The 20493-nt window shown below is 34.0% G+C and overlaps 1 protein-coding gene across 7 annotated transcripts in view; it reads left to right on the forward strand.

Annotated features, from left to right (window-relative positions):
- Positions 1 to 20493, forward strand: part of DLGAP1 (DLG associated protein 1) — an 875942-nt gene that overhangs the window by 108980 nt on the left and 746469 nt on the right. For all 7 annotated transcript variants that reach the window (XM_077900117.1, XM_077900118.1, XM_077900125.1 and 4 more), the window contains exon 2: positions 10212 to 10368. The gene's annotated coding sequence lies outside the window, so the exon portion shown is untranslated. The remainder of the gene's footprint in view (positions 1 to 10211; positions 10369 to 20493) is intronic.

The following is a 20493-nucleotide window of genomic DNA, read 5'->3' on the forward strand; positions in this document are numbered from 1 at the left end:
AGAAGATGTTGATCATAATTGGATGTTTTCCTTTCACCTTAAGGGTGTTACCTTTTAGAATTTAGAAAAACAATATATTGATAACTGGCCATATTGAAGACACTGTATTATAGACCCTGTGGGTAGCATAGAGACTAAACATCTGACAGTTTATTGGTAGAAATCTATACTTGAATGACTAGTATTAATATTTCATATGTCAATTATGATTTAGTTATAATTCTGTCTTCCATAAAAGAATATGAAACACTTAAGGGACAGTATGTTAATTTTTTTTAAAATGGGCCTTTCAGAGAAAATCATGGATGACTGCAGTTGAGATTTCAAACTCACTATTGTTAGTTGATTGATTAGAGTTGATAGAGATGGAAAATTCTAGAAATTCTATCATGGGAGTTAAATGTGATTGTGATTGTAGTTTAATGTTGAGGAAAATTGAAATACATGCTTTTGCTTTAGCACCTTTATATAGGTAGAAGTATATTGTTAGTTTAGACAACTAAAATGCCCCACTACAATGTTTTCAAAACAATCAGTTTGGTATACAGAAATTAAAAATATTTTTCTAAGCTGGCCCAGAGTGCTAACTCTGCAGTATTTACCAGTATCCAATATCTCCTGCCATTTTTTGAGAAAAAATAAACACTTTGTAACAGAGGACATAGTCAGCATTTGTAGTAAATGCCAGGATATCATCTTTTCTTGCTCTACAAAGTAATAAGTAGATAGCTAAAGCATCCAGTTTCAGCAAAGGGATTGAAAGTTTAAAAACAGTTCTTTTCCTTTTTTCTGTTATTAATGGAAGAATATATTCTCAGAAATTAATACTTGGTTTTAATTTCATCCTTGAAAGCTCTGTCTGGGAATATGTCATGTTTAAACTTGAAAATATAGACGAAACGATACATTCAGGAAAAAAATTTCACTGAATTATAATCTATATAAATTCATGTGTAAACCACATGAATCTCAAGTGTACAGTCTAGTGGACATGATGGGTACTGGGTTATACTTGTGTAACCCTTAGGAATATAAAGTATTGAATATTATCTCTAGCCCAAGAACTCCTGTGTCGTACTTCCTAATTAATACCCCCAGGGGTAATCACCATAATGTATTTTTCCACTACAAATTAGTGTTATCAGTTTTTTGAATTTTATATAAGTATAATACCCTTTGCTTCATTTTTGTTTTTGTTGTTACTCAACATTATCTCTGTAGATTTGATGATGTTGTAGGCAACAATATTTTAATACACTTTGTGGCTAGAGAGCAGTCAATTTTACAATTATAGCATAATATATTAATCAGTTCTGTAAATGAAGAAAATTTGCCTTGGTAGTGGTTTTGGCTTTCATGAGTGAAAAACCTATGAAGATTCTGGTTCCCATCTTTGGCGCATACACATGATTATTCCCTAGGAGTGCAATTGCTGATCGAAGACTCTGCATTTGTTCAGCTTTAGCTACACGGTCTTTTAAAGTGAACCATTTACACTGGACCAACACATGTGAATTTCTATCTGCTAACACTAGGTTTTTGTTTTGAACCATTTTTCTAGAAGCTATCTCATTTTACCTCTCATATTAGTATATAATCCATCTGGCATTATTTTTATGTTTTGGATAAAGTGTGAAGAAGTGGTCAAGACCCATTTTTTTTTCCACATGCATTTTCAGTTTATCAAGCACTATTTACTGAAAAGATCCAATTCATTGTTTTTTCCATTCATTGAGATGGCATCTTTGTCATAAATTAGGTAGCTATATATGTGTGGGTGTGTCTCATGACTGTTCTGTTTTGTAAGTTACTGGCATGAAGTTTTTTCTGACATTCTTTTACTGCAGAGATGTCTTTATTTTCATGTGATACTGCTAAATTTCTCTTTTCTTTTCCTAATGTCTTAAGAGTTTCTAGAAACAGCTTTTGTTTTTTTCCATTATATACCTGGTTTCAACTCAATTGATTTTTGGATTCATTTTAATTCATTCCTTTTATCTATTATCTTTTGAATTTAGTTTGCTCATCTTTTTCCCAGGTGCTTTTAAAATGTTTTTAAACTTTCATTTTGAAGTAAGGAATTTCAAAACATTTGCCAAAGTATTACCAAAAGTTGTTATAAACCCATCACCCAGCTTCACTAAATGTCAAGATCTTCTATAATAACTGTGATACAATTATAAAATTGTGAAGTTAATATTGATACAATTCATAAGACTTTTAAAATTTTTGCCAATTGTGCTACAAATGTCCTTTTTCTAGTTCAGGATTAAATCCAAGATCTTAAATTGCATTTAGCTGTCGTATCTATTATCCCTTGAGATGGGGAACTTAAACTTTGTGTATCTTCGTGACCTTGACCTTTTTGAGGAGTGCTGACCATTCAAGTTGGGGAATTTCTCTGAATTTGTGTTTGTCTGACATTTCTTCATGATTAAATTCAGGTTCCTCATTTTTTTAAAGGATTTATTTATTTTAGAGACAGAGTGAGCTGTAGGGAGGGTATAGAGAGAGGGAGACAAGCAGACTCCCTGCTAAGCGGAGAGCCTCGTGCAGGGCTCTTATATCAGGACCTTGAAATCAAGACCTGAGTCAAAACCAAGAATCCGTCACTTAACCACCTGAACTACTCAGGTACCCCTCAGGTTCCTCCTTATGGCAGAACTGATGAGGTAGGGGCACTTGGGTAGCTCAGGGATTGAGCATCTGCTTCCACTCAGGTCATGATCCTGGTGTCCTGGGATGAGTCTCTGCCTATGTCTCTGCCTCTCTTTGTGTCTCTCATGAATAAATAAATATAATATATTTTTTATTTTATTTTTTTATAATAAATTTATTTTTTATTTTTTTGAACACTAAACTGGTGTTCAGTTTACCAACATACATAATAACACCCAGTGCTCCTCCCGTCAAGTGCCCCCCTCGGTGCCCATCACCCATTCACCCCCACCCCCCCGCCCTCCTCCCCTTCCACCACCCCTAGTTCGTTTCCCAGAGTTAGGAGTCTATTTTTTTAAAGTAATAAAGTAATCTCAATGCCTCCTATCAGGAGGTACATAATGTTGACATGCTTCATTCTTGGTGATACTAAGATAGATAACTTTATTGAGGTGAAATTTGTCAGTTTTCCCCATAATGTATTTATTTCCATATATAAATATATGTAACTTATAAATATATTTAATTATAAATACATATGTATTTACAGTTAATAGGTATCTTGTGGGGAGACAGTTTTAGACTATGTAAATATCCTGTATTCTCATATACTTTTCCCCAGTAACATTAGCCTTTGTCAGTGATTCTTGCTTCTGCAATAATTATTACTCTGATGTTTGTGAGATGATGATTTTTTTGCATCCTTCCTTCTATATTAATTTGAATTCTACTCTAAGAATAAGCTGTTACATTAAATAAATGTCCTTATTTCTTCATGTAATTTCTTGTTTGTAGTATAGACTCAGGATACTTATTTATTACAGGAGATAAAATTCACTCTTGTTTGGTTTGTTAACTTTATTCTAGGTTTGGCCATTGGGCGTTCCTTGAGACTGGATCCTTTATTCTTTTGACATGCCATCAGATTTTGAGCATTTACTTCCTTTCTGTCATTACAAGATCTTGCTGGCTCTTCTTGCCCCATTTCCTTATTCTTCTCTCTGCCTCATTCCTGAAATCAACCGTTTCTCCAAGGACTTTTAGTTCATTTTATTGAAGAAGGGTATTTGGAAACCAAGATCTGGGTGCTGGGTGTACTTATTGAACTTTGTCCCTGCTTCTAGGTCCTCTGTCACCTGAACTAGGACATATGTGCATGTATGCAAACAAGCATATACACACATCTATCATTTCTATCTCTGTGTTTCTACTCACACATACAATTATTATTTCATTGATATATCTAATTCCATTCCAACAACACAGGGTTTATTCTGGCAAACTCCCCTCCATTACTAGTGATTTGTAACAATGAAAAACTTTACTCTCATTATCATCAATATATTTCATTATTAATCTGTAAGTACACATGAAGTACAATTTCATTGTACTGCAATTTCATACCATTGTGAAAAACAAATCTTTAACTACAATACAGCATGTGAGCAGCCTTATAGTAAGCAAGCAAAACACTTTTTCAACAGTTACTTAGGTAAGGTTTTTTTCCTCTTCTTTTCAGTGTGGTCATATTATTTATTTATAATGCGATGTATATGAAAGGTATTTCTAAATACTAATTTTACATTCTGTTGCCTTACTAAATTATTTTATTGATCTACTACTGTTATTCATTAGCATTTTCCGGATGTCACATTATTCATAAGTAAAAAGTTTCACCTCTTCCTTACCAATTCTTATAACTGAGTTATTTGGTCTAAGTCCTTTTGCTAGTATTTTCAGTACACCAGTGAATAATGAGATACTATGCATCCTCCTCCTATTTCAGATCTGAGTAGAAATGCTTCTAGGGGTACCTGGGTGGCTTAGTCTGTTAAGCATTAACTCTTGGTTTCAGCTCAAGTCATGATTTTGGAGGTCGTGGGGTTGAGTCCTGCATAGGGCTCTGTGATCACTGGAGAGTCTTGTCTTGAGTTTGTCTCTCTCCCTCTCCTTCTGTCCCTCCCCCCAGTGCTTATGAGCATGCTGGTGCATGCCCACACACTCTCTCTCTCCTCCCCAGTCCCTCCCTCTTTCTTTAAAATAAATAAATCTTTTTTTTTAAGTCTTCTAGAACCTTCTCATTAAGTAAGAAACTGGTTTTAGGACTGAAGAGTATAAATATTTTTCATATAAGTGTTCTCTCTTATTTTCTTGAGTGTTTATTATAATGAGGGAATGTTGAAATTTCATTAAAACATGTATGGACCTAAGAATGGTGTATGATATTGATAGATTTGAACTAATCTTGCATTTCTAGAATAAATCATACTTGGTTGTGTGCATTATTTTCTTAATGTGATGCTGTATTCTGCTGACTCAAATTTTATTTAATGCCTTGTGTTGATATATGCATAGATAGGATTGCTCTGTGAATTTCTTTTCATAAAATTTCTTTTTTTTGAACACAGTTTTTGGTTTAAGTGTCAACATTATGGTGGCTTAATAACAAGTTTTCTTTTACTTTGAATTTATAGTATGTTGGAACTATGGGGACAATTTTATAGTGTTGGTCTTTGTATATTTTTTGTATATTTGGTCTCTGTATATTTTTTGTTTTTTGGTTTTCAACTGTGATACTGTCTGGCCTGGTTGTTTGATGAGATTGATCCTTAATAGCTTTCTCTTTCTTCTATGGAAATTGATCTCTTTAAACTTTCCATCTCTGAGGGGTCAATTTTGGTAGTATGTATTTCCCTGGAAAACTGTCCTTTTTAATCTAGATTTTAAAACTTAAAGTTTTTTTTTTATAAGCCTAGATGTCCATACAGTAGTCCCTTATTTATTTATTTATTGCCTTTTTTTAGTAATTAATTCCTTCTTGTCATTCCTTAATTTTTATAGGTTTGCCTTTTCTCACCCCCCTCCCTGCCCTGTCAAAGTAGCCCTGTATATTTTGTAAAAGTTTTTTGAAAGAATATTAATTCCTTAATTAGGTTACTCTTTTCTCATACTCTCGTGATTAATTTATGCTTTTATGCTTTGGTCTCTACTTATTCCTGTATCTATTGATTAGATTGATTGACTTTTGAGCTAGAAACTTATGTTTTTCATTTCTTCTAATGAAAATACTTCATCTACAGGGAAAACAAAAACTAAAACTAAAACAAAAAAAAACATGATCCCCTTATATCATGGCAGACTTTTTTTGTAGAAAATAACCAACTGATTCTAAATTTTATGTGGAAAAGAGATGAGAATAACCAAGATGATCTAAAAGAACAAAATCAGAAGATATGAATAACCAGATATCAAGACTATAATATTAGAGTTATTATAATCAGTTGGTATTGCCACAAGGATGGACAAATATCATTGTGTGGGGCCAGAAGGAAGGTAACACAAAGATGGACTCAATATTTGTGACAAAAATTAAACTGCAGAGCATTAGAGAAAAGACTGTATGAATTAGTGGTTTATACATATGAGGAAAATTAATTCTTCATCTCTAACTTACACCATTCACAAAAGCCAATTTCAGATGGAGCATAAATCTACATATAAAAGATAAACAATAAAACTTTATAAGTAAACACAAGAGAATATTTCCATGACCTTGGACTGAGCAAATCTTTCCTGAAGAAGGGATAAAAAAACACTAACTTTAAAAAACAAATTATAAATGTAACTTAAAATATTCTACTCTAGTTACTCTAGTCCACTAAAAGAGTGAAATAAATCACCGCCTAAGAAAATATTTACTGTAACTATTATACATGATGTTATATATATATATATATATATATATATATTCAATATATAAAATAAAGGACTCATTTCCAGAATATTTAAAACTCCACAACTAAAATAACTTTAAAGTGGGCAACCAACCTATTAAAAATGATAAATTTTGCATTGGAACTTCATAACAGGGAATATGCACATAGTCAATAAACAATTTAAAAAACTTCAGAAGTCATTAGGGAAATTCTAATTGGAACCGCAGGGTAATGCCATGATATGTCCCCTAGAATCACTAAAATGAAAAAGACTGAAAATGCCCAGTATTGGTGATGATGTAAAGCAAATGGTAGTTTTATATACATTGGGATAATAAATATCTCACACATACACACCCCCAAACATGTATGCAGGACTGGCTGAAAAACAGTTGAATTGGTCTCATCTACAGCTAATGTTACTAGAAATTTGATATTTTTTTGAAGAGGATTTGTAGGAGAAATTTCTTTGGCTTTTCATTCTCTCCAAAGCCAAAGGTTGATAGAGGTGATGAGAAAGCACCAGAGGCTTGGAATATTGGATGAGTTCTTTATATAATGATCAAAGTTTATTCCCTAAGTCAACAATGAAGAATGCCTGTGATGGTGGTAGATGATAAGAATTGGCAAAATATTATAGAGCTCAAGACAGGAACTTTAGAGACTGGAGTCATTGAAAGGCACCAATGTTGGAGATGTGGGATGTTTCTGACACAGGAGAAGCTGCAATGAAAGAAGAGTCCTCATAAGAGAACATCGCAAGGATTCCAAGTCATTAATCCCAGCAGTTGTCAAATGAATGGTGGCAATTGGGGAAGAGAGGAGGGACAAAAGGGGGCATGGTGTGGTGGGGGTGGGGTGGGGTGAAGAGTTAGGGTTGGAATTACGGCTGCTATAGGTTGGTTGGGCTGGTTGAGCTTTGAAAGGAGACCTCTTCCAGATGCACAGCCTCTCTCGCAGGTATGAAATAGCAACAGCAGATGAGGGTAGTGACAAACCTGGAAGAGGCTCTGCAGGTGAGCATAAGGAACAGGAAGATACCATTAGACAGTTGCATCTCTAACTAGGCAAAGGGTGTACCAAGATAATTGAAAGAAGAAAAAACATGTGATAACAGAAATGGGCAAACATTTTCATCATCACCATCACAAAAAGTAAGTTAAAATCAAAGCCAACCATAAATTTAATTTTCTTTGCCTGCCAAATATGAAAAACTTAAAAATACAACCAGGGACAGCAATAAAAAAAAAAACTGATTGTCATTCTTTGTCACGACCAGCACTGATATCCTATTCTAAGAAGACAGCCTGTCAATGTACATCAAGATCTTAAACATGTTGTGATTTAGCGATTCTACTTCTGAAAATGAAGCCAGTGGTGACGTATGTTGATTTGGAATGCAGATGCTGGAGTTAGGCTATCTGGATTCAGGCTGCAGATGTCTGTCATTTCCAAGCCACGTGGAATCAAGCAAGTTACTGAGGTTCCTTGTGCCTCAGTGTGCTCATCAATAAGATGAAATTAATTATAGTTCCTACTTTATCAGGGTATTGGGAGGATTATTTGAAGTAAAGCAGTTAAAATAACATGCTGGGCAAATGCTAAGCACCACATGAGACCTTGTTACTATTTTAGGTCTACAACTGCTCATCAAAGATTCTAATCAGAAATCAGATCTTGTTAGATTTTAGAAAAGAACATGAGATAAATAGGCTATATTACATAATGGCCTTCCCGTCCCTGGAGTGTACTGGGGTAGAACCCCGTAGTTAAACCCATTCATAATTTCACGGTGAATTATCACAATATTTGTGTTGAGCCTTTTAAATAATAAGTGGCTTCATATCAGTTCAGATCAGATCAGATTTTCCTACCAAATGAGAAACAAGAAAATCCTTAAGAGAATTTTTGGAGTTTGATGTCATAGGAATCATAGATCTGTATTCCGTAGTTTAAAAAAGTGAAGTTTTACATAAAATGTGTCATGCATTATTTTTTAAAAGACTTATTTATTTATTTTAGAGAGCATGTGTCTGTGTGTACACAGGATGGGGATGAGAAGCAGAGGGAAAGAATCTCAAGCAGATTCCCCACTGAGCATGAAGCTAGATGCCGGATTTAGTCTCACAACCCCGAGATCATGACCTGAGCTGAAATCAGAGTCAGATGCTCAACCCCTTGAGCCACCCAGGTGCCGCTGTACTGGATTATTTAATAAAATAAAATGTTTACAAACTTTTAAAACTGAACTTCTTGTTCTAATATTAACCAAACAGAATATAGTGTTGCTATATATCTAGGAAAAATCTCACCATAAAAATAGTCTGTAAAAGATAGTATATTATTAGCAATGGCTATGATGATGTGGTGGGAATATGATTAAATATTTTTTTTCTGTTGGCAGATTTTTATTAAAGATACTATTATAATGAAAATCTATCAAATTGACTTCAGAACACAACTTTACTTGTTCTATAAATTTGACTAGTAATTTGAACAAGTTGTGTTTTGTCAGTTCTTTCCATGGTGGTCAATGTCAGTATAAATCAATCTTTTGTGATATAGAGTTAAATAGAAAAACTTCTTTGAGGGGTGCCTGGCTGGCTCTATTAGCTAAGCATCCGACTCTTGGTTTCAGCTCAGAACATGATCCCAGGGTCCTGAGATCGAGTTCCACACTCAGCAAAAGTCTGGTTGGGATTCTCTCCGTTTCCCTCTCCCTCCCCTTCTGCCCTTTTCCCCACTTGAACACACATTCTCTTTCTCTCTCTAAAATAAATAAAATCTTTAAAAAATAAAAATTTCTTTGAATGTTCTAATGTGTTTCATGGTTGAATTTCACTGAGTAATTTCAGTTGCACTCATTCTGTCTCCTAAAACTGAATGTAAGTAGGGACACCTGGGTGACTTAGCAGTTGAACGTCTGCCTTTGGCCCAGGGCATGATCCCGGGGATCCAGGATTGAGTCCTACATTGGGCTCCCTGCAAGGAGCCTGCTTCTCCCTCTGCCTGTGTCTCTGCCTCTCTCTGTGTGTCTCCCATGAATAAATAAATAAAATCTTAAAAAAAAAATCCTGGATGTAAGTAAACCTAAGGCAACTTTATAAAAAATAGTATATTTTAACATGAGATAATATGAAACCAATAGTAAGAGTTAAATTTTATGTTTGCTGTTTGCTCTGGATAGCATCAAAATACTCAAAGTCAGCCCTCCAGCATGAGAGTTCAGAAGTAGCAAAGAATTTGGAGATCAGACAGACATGGTTTTAAGTCCCAATTATACTGATTTCTTGTCATCTACATATGATAAATTACTAATTCCCCAAATCTTGGTTTCCTTATTTGCAAAACAGATTTAATAACATGTCATCTGAAGATGAAGTGAGATAATTTATATAAAGTACCACCTATTGCTCTATATTATGTGCTCAATTAATGGGTGTTCTGTTCACCAGGAAAAGGAAAAAAAGGCTGGGGGTGGGGAGGAAGAGATAAAACAACTAACTTTTACTGAGCCACCATTAAGAGCACTAGTATTAACATGTCTTTTTCACAGTCCTCTGCAGAGGGTGTCCATAGCTTGACCAAGAGGCAGGTGGGTTGCTGAGGGGTTGACCTGAAGTCTCGACATTGGGCGCAGAGCCCACATTCTCATTGACTAGATTAGCCTGCCAATGAACTATTGGTTAAAAGATAAGATGAGGCTGTTACTCATTTGGTTTAACATGTGTATGTAAAAAAAAAAAAAAAAAAACATGTGTATGTAGTATTGAAAAAGTAACTACGAAACTCTGTTAACAAATCTGTGCTTGTTTTCTGTTTCCCCGTGTATTTCAGCACTTTGTGAATGGTGCTCCGGAGCACTTTCAGTGATTACTACTCATACCTCTTCCTGGGAAACTGTTGAAAGGACCAGCAAACATCTAGTTTACTCAGATATAATCTCAGATTAATGGAATTGTGGAACAGATTACACTCGTCTCACTAAGATCGGGTAAGAGTTTCAAAATACATTTACTCTTTGCAGATATCTGACATCATGACCTGCTCAGGAATATTTCTGCCTTCTTATAAATTGGAAAGTTATAACTTAAGAGACATATGTTGGATGGGAAAAAAATAGGCTACCACAAAGAGGCATTGGTATATGGATTGAAATATTTATTATTAGCTTAGCATATGCTGATGTATTTAAAGATATTTTTATTACTTATGTAAAGTATAGGGACTTAACATTTAATACAAGGGGAGTTTCATGACAAGCATTCTTCTTGTAAAATAATACTACAATACAGTTTTATGAAACCTGTAATTGCTACAATCTACATTCTCCTTATTGTTGTAAAATTACTGTAAAATGGAGAGGCTATCCCCTTGAAATGGGTTATGATGAAAATGGACCTATTGTGATTATCTATATGCAGATCCTCCCCTAACTGTGAGCTTCCCTTACCTGTACTTCAAATGCATGTACATTTGCTTCTGTATATCTTTTCCTCAATGTCAAAATTTTCTGCTCCAATATATTAAATTACCAGTCACTCCAGTTGGGATTAATTAGCAAAACAGAACTGGAATTGAAGAAAGACAATAAAATTTAATCAGATGGAAGAATTGTAGTAGTTACTCCAGGCAGTCCTGGGGAGGAGGGGTGAAGAATTAAATGAGCACAGGGGACATGCCATCTCTTAGAAGTATACTCCAGTCCAGTAGCTGCCAAGAAGACACAAGCTAAGCAATGAAAATGGTGCTTTGGCCATGACATGAATTTATCTTGGGCAGATAGATGTTGAGAAATACAGGTCATCCAAAGGTTTCGCTTCTCGAGCATACAAGTATTCTGCATCTCAAATACCTGAGATTCCAGGTGAGTCAGTACCTCTTAGACATAAATGGAAAGATACAGAATATTTAGATGGAGGACTAGATCTCTTGGAACGTATATTCACTTTTAACCTGTAACAATTTTTCAATTATCTTACACATAATGTAGGGAAGGGGTATTCTGAAAGTTTTGTATTGAACAAAGCCTGATAAATGAAAACTGGGGAGACTGAAAGCATGTAAATGCCCTAGATCATAAGCACTGTGGCTGAGAATGTGGACTTTAGGAACAGATTAATATCTGTGTTTTGGACTCTGACTGGGCCACCTTCTGGCCGTGACTTCCCGAGTACTTGTGAAAATTAAAAGAGCTAATTAACAAAGAGTGCCTAGTACTGGACTTAAACATTAAGTGTTTCAATAAATGACTTAAGTGATCATGCAAACATTTATAAGAGCTTTTGTAGATTCACTAGTCCTGGATTTTAATACTATTTTCTCTGAGGACTTAAATTTTAAATATGTAATTTCTACCTAGTCAACCATAGGAAGACAATATATTTTTCAAGAGTAGAAATTTAAAAAAAATCTGGCATGTATTGTATTTCTGAAGGTCACTGATATTTTAAACTCTGATTTCAAATCTGCTGCTCTGTAGCATCTTCATATTGGGTCAATTACCTTGTTTCCAAATCTTTTCATGTTTGAGATGTGAACAACAGAATATCTATCTACAATAGTTTTTTGTGAATAATAAATAAGACCTAGTGTATGACAGGGAAACACCCAATGCATGTGAGCTATTACTAATACTACTACTGTTATTATTGTAATTATTCTTCTTAAATACATTCTTACCTACCTCTGGTGTGATTGCTGCTGTTTGTAATTGGCAGAACTTGAAGCAGGATGTTCTACAGAATTTTTAATAAAATATTAATATATGCAAATTTTCAGGTCACGGTTTAAATCTTGAACAGGATTCATTATGTTCATCACTTTATAACCACAAAATATATAAATTTAGTTTAAATGCAAATCTCATTTCATGATATTACTAAATTACCTCCAAGAACAACCACTTGTAAAATTCCCAAACTTGATTCTTTCCAGAGGAAACTATATAACTTCTATTTTAAATTGCTTCACATTATGATGATTCTTAATATTAGAGTTCAACCATTTCACTCATAACTTTTTACTCTTAAAACTGCTGACCTAACCTATTAAATCTGTGGCATTATAAAATACTAGGTAATCAGGATACCATGACTTTCTACTACCACTCCAACTAAACTTCTAACTTGATGTGCAGTCTTATCTCCAGGGTATGTATAGAGTGCTTAGAACTGGATTCTATAATCTAATCTTTTTTCCATAATCCAATCTTAATGCTCAATTCTGACTCAGATTATATTCACTATAGTACACTTTTATGACCAGTGAGATTTAGGCAGTGGAAAACTTTGGCTCTCTGTCTCTTGTGGAGGTCTGATACTGACCATGGAAAACCATATACTAGGATTGATGATGATGTTCTTAATAAATTGTTGAAGACAAGAAAAGGAAAACTTATTTAGATTTTCTATCCATTTGATTATCCTCATTTTTTGTTTTTTTTCCCCAAGATGTTTTGAAATAAGTTAATTGTATGAGCAAGCAAGAATAAAAAAAATAAATCTTTCAATATACATATAAAGATTTATGGCATATATAGGATTAACCAATAAAATAAATTGTTAATAGATCTAATCTACTTAATTAACCTTTTTATATGATCTGAGTTTAAGCCAAATTTTTTATAAGATCAGTATAATTAAATCATTTTACTGAAGCATTTACAACTATGTATATTATAAGGTCTTTCAGAAAAGGCAACAAGGCAATATTAGACCATTAGAACAAATTTTGTAACTTTTTTTTACTAGCCATGTATAGTATTTAGAAAAATAAAATAAAAGTACTTATGTAATTTTATAAAAGTTAGAAACTATGAGTGAAAAGAAAGCAAAAGATTGAAACCATTTAGCCTTAGTGGTATAAAATATTTCTTCAGTATTTAAAACATAAGATCTTTGAGGGTGTCCAAATATTTAACGTATTTTTCTATTTATAATCCTTGAACATAATCCTGTATAGTGCAAAAATATAAATAACAAACCTGGAAATCACATTGCCAGTCATTAGAATCCAAGCATTATCAAGTTGGGGGACTCTGTGTTAGGTGATCTCAGTATTACTAGAAATAAGTACTCAGGATTAGTGGAAACACTCTGTCACAGTAGGTGCTCAGAGGAGACTTTTGGCTTGTTGTGCCTTACCAGATATTTAATATTGTGGCTTTTTAAAATCTATGGACTGAGGAAGGGAAGAATTATTTAGTCTTTACCACATGCCAAAAATTTTACTCAAATTCTAGAGATGACCTTGTAGATGAGTCCAGGTATTCCTGTTTTATTTGTGGATAAAATGAAGATCAAGGAATTAAGTAACCTGCTCAAAGTCACACCTCCAAGAAATGCACAGAGACATGGTTGGAGTGGGCATAGAGGCTAATCTATATCCTTTTAAATTCAAACCACTTCTGGGTCGCCTGGATGGCTCAGCAGTTGAGCGATTGCCTTCAGCTCAGGGAGTGATCCTGGAGTCTGCTTCTCCCTCTGCATATGTCTTGGCCCCTCTCTCTCTCTCTGTCTCTGTCTCTTATAAATAAATAAATAAATAAATAAATAAATAAATAAATAATCTTTAAAAACAAAACAAAACAAAAAAAACTACCTTCTACTACTATCACGTTTTCTACTTTACTCTTTTATTGAAGAGGAAAAAGTTGCTTTCAAAGTTAGGACCAAAATATGTTTTTTGTTTTTTGTTTTTGTCTGACAGAAATATACAGTGTCAAGAACATCAACACCATTTTTTAAAAGTTTCTAGATTGTTTATCCTCTTTTTCATATAGTTTCTTAGGACTGTTTCGATTCTTGGACAGGAGTAGAACCCAGGGTTAGATTTGTAGAATGGTGAAAGCATTAGGGGAAACTTCAGGTATTTGATTACATATATCTAATGTATTCCAGGACAGTTCCTGAGAAGAAAATTCTATTCTCCGGTGCTCTGAAGGAAACTAAACACTTTGTTGTTATTGGTGGTTAATAGAAATCTAAAGCCAACTTTAATTGCTATGACGTTTTATTAAGTCAATACCTAATCATATTTGGTATTGTTTACTGCAGTGTTCAATGATAACACAGTTGTCTTGTTTAAGTTGTTTGGGAAATCTGCAGAGACAAAAATCTCTTTGTCCTTATGATATTTTTTGTTCTTCAAAGTGTATAATACATTATTTGTACTTAGTGTGCATTTTTATTTATTTTTATTTTATTTCTACTTTATAAGAAAACTGATACTTCTCTTTATGCACATTCTCTATATGTTATTTGCATATCCTCATCCTGAAAATATATAGGTAATAGCAGTAATTCATAATTCTTGATACCAATTGACAGGAAAGAGCATATGTGTGATTAGGAAATATAATTTATAAGAAGCATCCCTTTCTCCCTATGAGCTGTATTACTTGACTATAGTTGTGGACTTGTCCATTTCTCCATTTGGTCCTAACAAATTTTGCTTCTTGTATTATTAGGCCCTGTTGGTATGTATAGACCTACTAAAGATTGTAAGGGCCTCTTGGTGAATTGATCTCTTTATCATTATGAAATATCTCTATTATCCCTGGTTATATTCCTTGTTCTAAAATTTTATTTGATCTTAATGAAACTATTCTAGCTTTCTTTTTATGAGTACTCACATGATATATCAAATTCCCATCTTTTTACTTTTAATGTTTTACACTTTAAATATTTCCACATGATTGTGCTTTTTCCAGTCCTCCATTAATACACCCCCATTCCGCTGACTTTATGTGTCAGTGAATAGAATACCATACACTCAGTTGCTCAGAATAGAGAGCAGAGAAATAGCTCAGTTCCTCTTTCATCTGTCAAATATATCCTTTTTTTAAAAAGATTTTATTTATTTATTCATGAGAGACACAGAGCAGCAGAGACATAGGCAGAGGGAGAAGCAGGCTCCCCAAGGGGAGCCTGATGTGGGTCTGGACCCCAGAACCCTGGGATCACGACCTGAGCCAAAGACAGAAGCTCAACCACTGAGCCAGCCAGGCACCCTGTCAAACATATTCTAATGATTCTCAAACAAATACCACACATTCATCCGCTTTTCTCCATATCTATAGCATGAACCTAAGGTCAAAATCTTCACTACTTTACAGTTCCTGACTTCTTCCCTAGCTCTTACCCCTGCCTACCTTCACTCCATTGTCTATGCAGCAGCAAGGGTCATTTTAGCATACATTATATCATCAATCCATAAAGTGTATAAACCCTGCAGTCTCTCCCATTGCACTTAGAATAAACTCTGAACTCTTATCAGAACCTAGAGGTCCTGTATGACTGATGTCCTAACTCCCCTTCTAAATTCATCTCTCTGTGTGGACCATCCTGGTTTGGTTCCCCCTGGTCTATTTCTTGATTCTATGAAGCTTTTTTTTTTTTTTTTTTTCCTGTTTGGGACCTCAGTCGTTGCATCTCCCTGGAATAAATTCACCTCAGTCATTTGCATTGTTAGCATTTAAACTGAGACCTCATGCATGCAAAAGAGATATCTCTTCATTAATTCATCCTTTCAACAAATATTGGCTCAGTGCATGCTAGATACCAGACACTGAGCTCCATGCTGAGAATAAATTGGTAAGTCTAAAGATATTTGGTCTTTGCACTCAAGGAGTTTACAAATCCATGAAGAAGACTGACATCATTCAATGCAAGTGCAAATATTCCCTGACAGGAGTTCCATAAACTGAGTGTAGCTGTATGAAACCCATAGTAAAACTGAAATAGACTGAAGTTATAAATAGGCTTCCTTGCAGAGTTCTTTGACCGTGATCTGAAGGGGGGAGTAAGAGTGAAATGACACTTTATAAATTCGGTAGAGGTAAAGACACATTAATTGAAATTTTAGCTCATATACAGAACTGATAACAAGATACATTATGACTATTTTGATTAGACACATCATGATTAGTAATTAGTTACAACAATCCTCAATTTGGCATAATCTGATCCTCTATCTAAAAGCAAAATGATGGGTTTATTATTTCAAATAGAGAACAATGATATTTTGTACACCATGAGATAGAAAAGCTAAGAAAAGAGTAATGGCAAGTTTTAAAAAATGAACTTCTGATTCCTTTTTGTAAACTTAATAAAATAAAAACCAACTTACAGGACTGTAGAGATTATTTTAATGAAAACAAATGCTTATATTTCCAGAAACACATTTCTTAGGCCTCATTCAAATGTTTCAACCCAATTAAACTCTTCTTTTGACCTGACCTTAAATCTAGAGTCATAATGGACCAATATAAGGGACAGGAACATCAGAGCATTTTGGAATTTTTTCTAGGTCTGTCACCTCAAATGGCCTGGGTTGAATGTAAAGCTAGTAATCTAATTAGAGATATGATGTTTCATGTGGTCTGTCAAATTGACTGAAGTGTAAGAATTTGCTCTTAAGTCCCATTTTCCATCTGTCCTTCCAGCTGTGCTGAATTAATATTCTCATCTACAAAGTTCTTTCTGCTTACCTGTATTTACCTAAGTTTTATTTTTATTTTTTAAAGATGAGTTTAAAACTAAACTTCTCAGCTTCTCCCCACTTTATAATAAAGTTTCTCTGCTGGCAAATTCTGGTAATCTAAGCTTAGTAATATTTAGCCATGTTACCCTGCTTTCCTATGAAATTGTTTTAAAAGCCACATTACTTTCCCATCATGTATCAGTTAACCCTTGATGTTTAATAAACCACCTCAAATCTAATGGCTGAATGCAACAACCATTTGTGTAACTCAAAATTCTACTGGTTTGAGTGAGGTTCAGTTGATATGTGAGGTTAGCTCATGGATTTGAGATCAGTTTGAGGGTTAGCTGGGAGCTGCTAGTCCTAAAGGCCTCACTAACAGATCTGGCAGTTGGCTGTTGATTTGGATCATGTGCTTTTCATCTCTAGCAGGTTGAGCTATGCCTATTCTCATGGATATCAGGTATTAAAAGTATCTGGAAGGAAAGTTCCAGTGGTAAGCATTCTTCAAGACTCTGCTCACATCACTTATGCTAATGTTGCATTGGCCAAAGCAACTGACTTTTGGATGAGACAATCTGTAACGTCACTATTAGCACCGGGAAGGCAAGAATTTGTGGTCATCTTTATAATTGACCACATCCTCAGATTAAACAACAAACAAAAAAAATCATGTCCTTTGAATCCCTAAATCAATGCCACCCATTTATGAGAAGCTCAAAATAATTTCTAACTGAATACATAAGCTGTCAGAGAGGAAGATATGAAATTCACTTAAGTATCAATTGAAATTTTTGGTGTTAGCACATTAATGCCATTTTCATACAAGTTGATCAGAAGAAATAAGATAACACAAGTTCTTGATTGAGCAACTTGAAACCTGTGGATTTCCTTTGATTTCTGGGCCTCATTTGTTGCTGCAAAAGTGCCACCCTGCCCCCGTTACTGTGTTAATGTATGTGGCCAAAGAGTTCTGCTGTGATGATATGATGGCAGAGAGCTTCTTTTTTTTTTTTTTTTTTTTTGCAAAAAGGCCATAACCTGAGTTCAGAGATGTTTCTTTATAGTATCAGGTCATTGTGTTGAACTTCAAATTGCATTCTACAAAGGATCAACTCTGTAAAACTACAAAATGCAAGGGAGTGCAGAGGTTTTCCATTTCCTTAGGGCAGGATGGGAAGAGGTATGAAACCACAGCAATCACAACCATTAGTATACCATTTCTCACTTTCACACCTGCCTCTGAGTCAGGCTTTTAAGAATGCTTTTTAAAAAGGCATATTCCTTTGAGTTTTCACTTCATCTAAATTATGGGAAATTTGCAGTAGTCCTAGTGATACTCCAAGTCTTTGGGAAAAATCAAAAGGACCAATAAAAAATTCCATGAGGAATTTTAAAAGCTCAGTAGTGTTTGAACAATAATTAAAAATTGAACACAAATTATATATTTCATGCAATAGATGGATTGAGATTCTAATACTATTAAAAATAAATTGGTTTTGAATGAAATGAGTGAATGGGGCCAAAAAGTGCAAACTTCCAATTAAAATAAGTCATGGGGATATAATAGAGATATAATGTATAGCATAGTAGCTATGTTTAATCATATTCTGCTGCATATTTGAAAGTTACTAAGAGAATAGATCTTAAAAGTTCCCATCACAAGAAAGTTAATTTGCCCTGAAGTATTTAACAAAATCCATAACAAACTTGAAGCAAATACAAAGGAACTTCTTCATCCTGAAAAATAGCATTCACAGAAAACTTGTGGTTAACATTAGATTTAACACTGGAAAATACTTTCTCCCTAATATCAGAAACAAGGCATAGATGTCTATTCTTACTTTTACTTAATATTTTACTTGGCGTCCTTGGTAGTGCAATAAAACGGGGGGAAAAAAAAGCATGAGACTGAAAAGGAGATGAAACTGTTTTAATTAGATGATTCAATGTTATTTGTAGAAACCTCTAGAAATGTGAAAGAAAAAACAAAACTAGCAAATTTTCAGAAAAAACAAAAATACATTTCTCTATACTAATGAACAATTCGAAATTGAAATTTAAAAAACAATATAATTTATAATAGCATTAAAAAGTCAATACTTGAAAATAAATTGAGCACCATATAGTCAGTGTTTATAGGCTGAAAACTATAAAACATAACTAGGAATTTTTAAAAGAAGTAAATGCAGAGGTGATCTCAGTTCATAGATTAGAAAACCTAATATTTTACTATTCCAAAGTGATCCATGTAGTTTCAGTGTAATCAGGGAGGAAATTCCATAAAACATCTTTGTAGGTTGACCAAGTGATTCTAAAATGAAAAGAGATAAAGAAAAAGAATAATTAAAACAATTTTTAAAGAAAAAGTGAAAAGCTTATACTATTTGATTTCAACTCTTACCATATATATATATATATATATATATATATATATATATACTACATTTGAAAATTATAATACATTAATCAAGACAGTGTCATGTTCAAGTAAGTATATTTATGTAGATCAATGAAAAAAAATAGGAAGTCCATGAATATGGTGAATTGACTTTTGATAAAGGAACCAAAGTAATTTGATACAGAAATGCTACTTTTTTCAGCAAATGATGCTGGGAGAATTGTACATCTGTATGGAAAAAAATAAACCCTACTCATCACATCACCAGTGAAGAAAATAAATTCAAACTGGATCATAGACACATAAATTATAAACTATAACATGTAAAAGAAAGCAAAGATTATTTTTGTGACTTTAGGTGAGGCAAAAAGCACTGGTCATAAAAGGAAAATGATAAATTGGACTTTTTAAAATTAAAATATATTGCTCTTCATAATATACTACTTAGAAAATTAAAAGATAAGCCACAGACTGAGAAAACATTTGTAAAACAGGTAATAAAAATTTTGTGCTTAGTAAATATAAGGACTCAACAATTTAACCTGATTATTTGACTAGGCATTTCACCATAGACTATATAAGGAATGGCAAATGAGCTCATGAGTAGAGGCTCAACATCATTAGATACATGTAAATGAAAATCACAAGTGAAATCACACCCGGGAGAATGAATAAAAAGAAAGCCTGACAACACATGCTGGAAAGGATGCAGAGCAGTAGGAAATCTCATACATTGTGAGTAGAAATGCAGAGTGGTGCAGCTACTTTGCGAAACAATTTCATACCAAGTAAAGCAAGCACTTTCCTTGTGGCTCAGGACCCCAGTAGTAGGTATCTCTCCAAAAGAAATGAAAACACCAGTTTATGCAAAGACCTGTCTCAAATGTTCTTGGAAGCTTTATAAGAAAAACTGGAAATACCAAGTGTCCATCAACTGGTGGATAAATAAACTGTAGAATAGGGCTAGGGGAACGAATTATTAATTCATGCAACTTGGATATGTCTCAACATCATTTTCAAAGTGAAAGAAGCCAAACACAAAACTTTGCATACTGTGTGATTCTACAGATAGAAAATTCTGGGAAAAAGCAAGTTACAGGGACAGAAAGCAAAATAGTGGTTTTTAGCAACTGGGAGTAGGGGGAGAGTGTCAACTACCATGGGCACAAGGGAACTTTCTGGGGATGGAAAGAATATTCTATATCCTGGCCTAAGTGGTGTTTCTACAATGGC

The sequence above is a fragment of the Canis aureus genome, chromosome 6 (genome assembly GCF_053574225.1).
Source record: "Canis aureus isolate CA01 chromosome 6, VMU_Caureus_v.1.0, whole genome shotgun sequence".
Classification (NCBI taxonomy): Eukaryota; Metazoa; Chordata; class Mammalia; order Carnivora; family Canidae; genus Canis; species Canis aureus.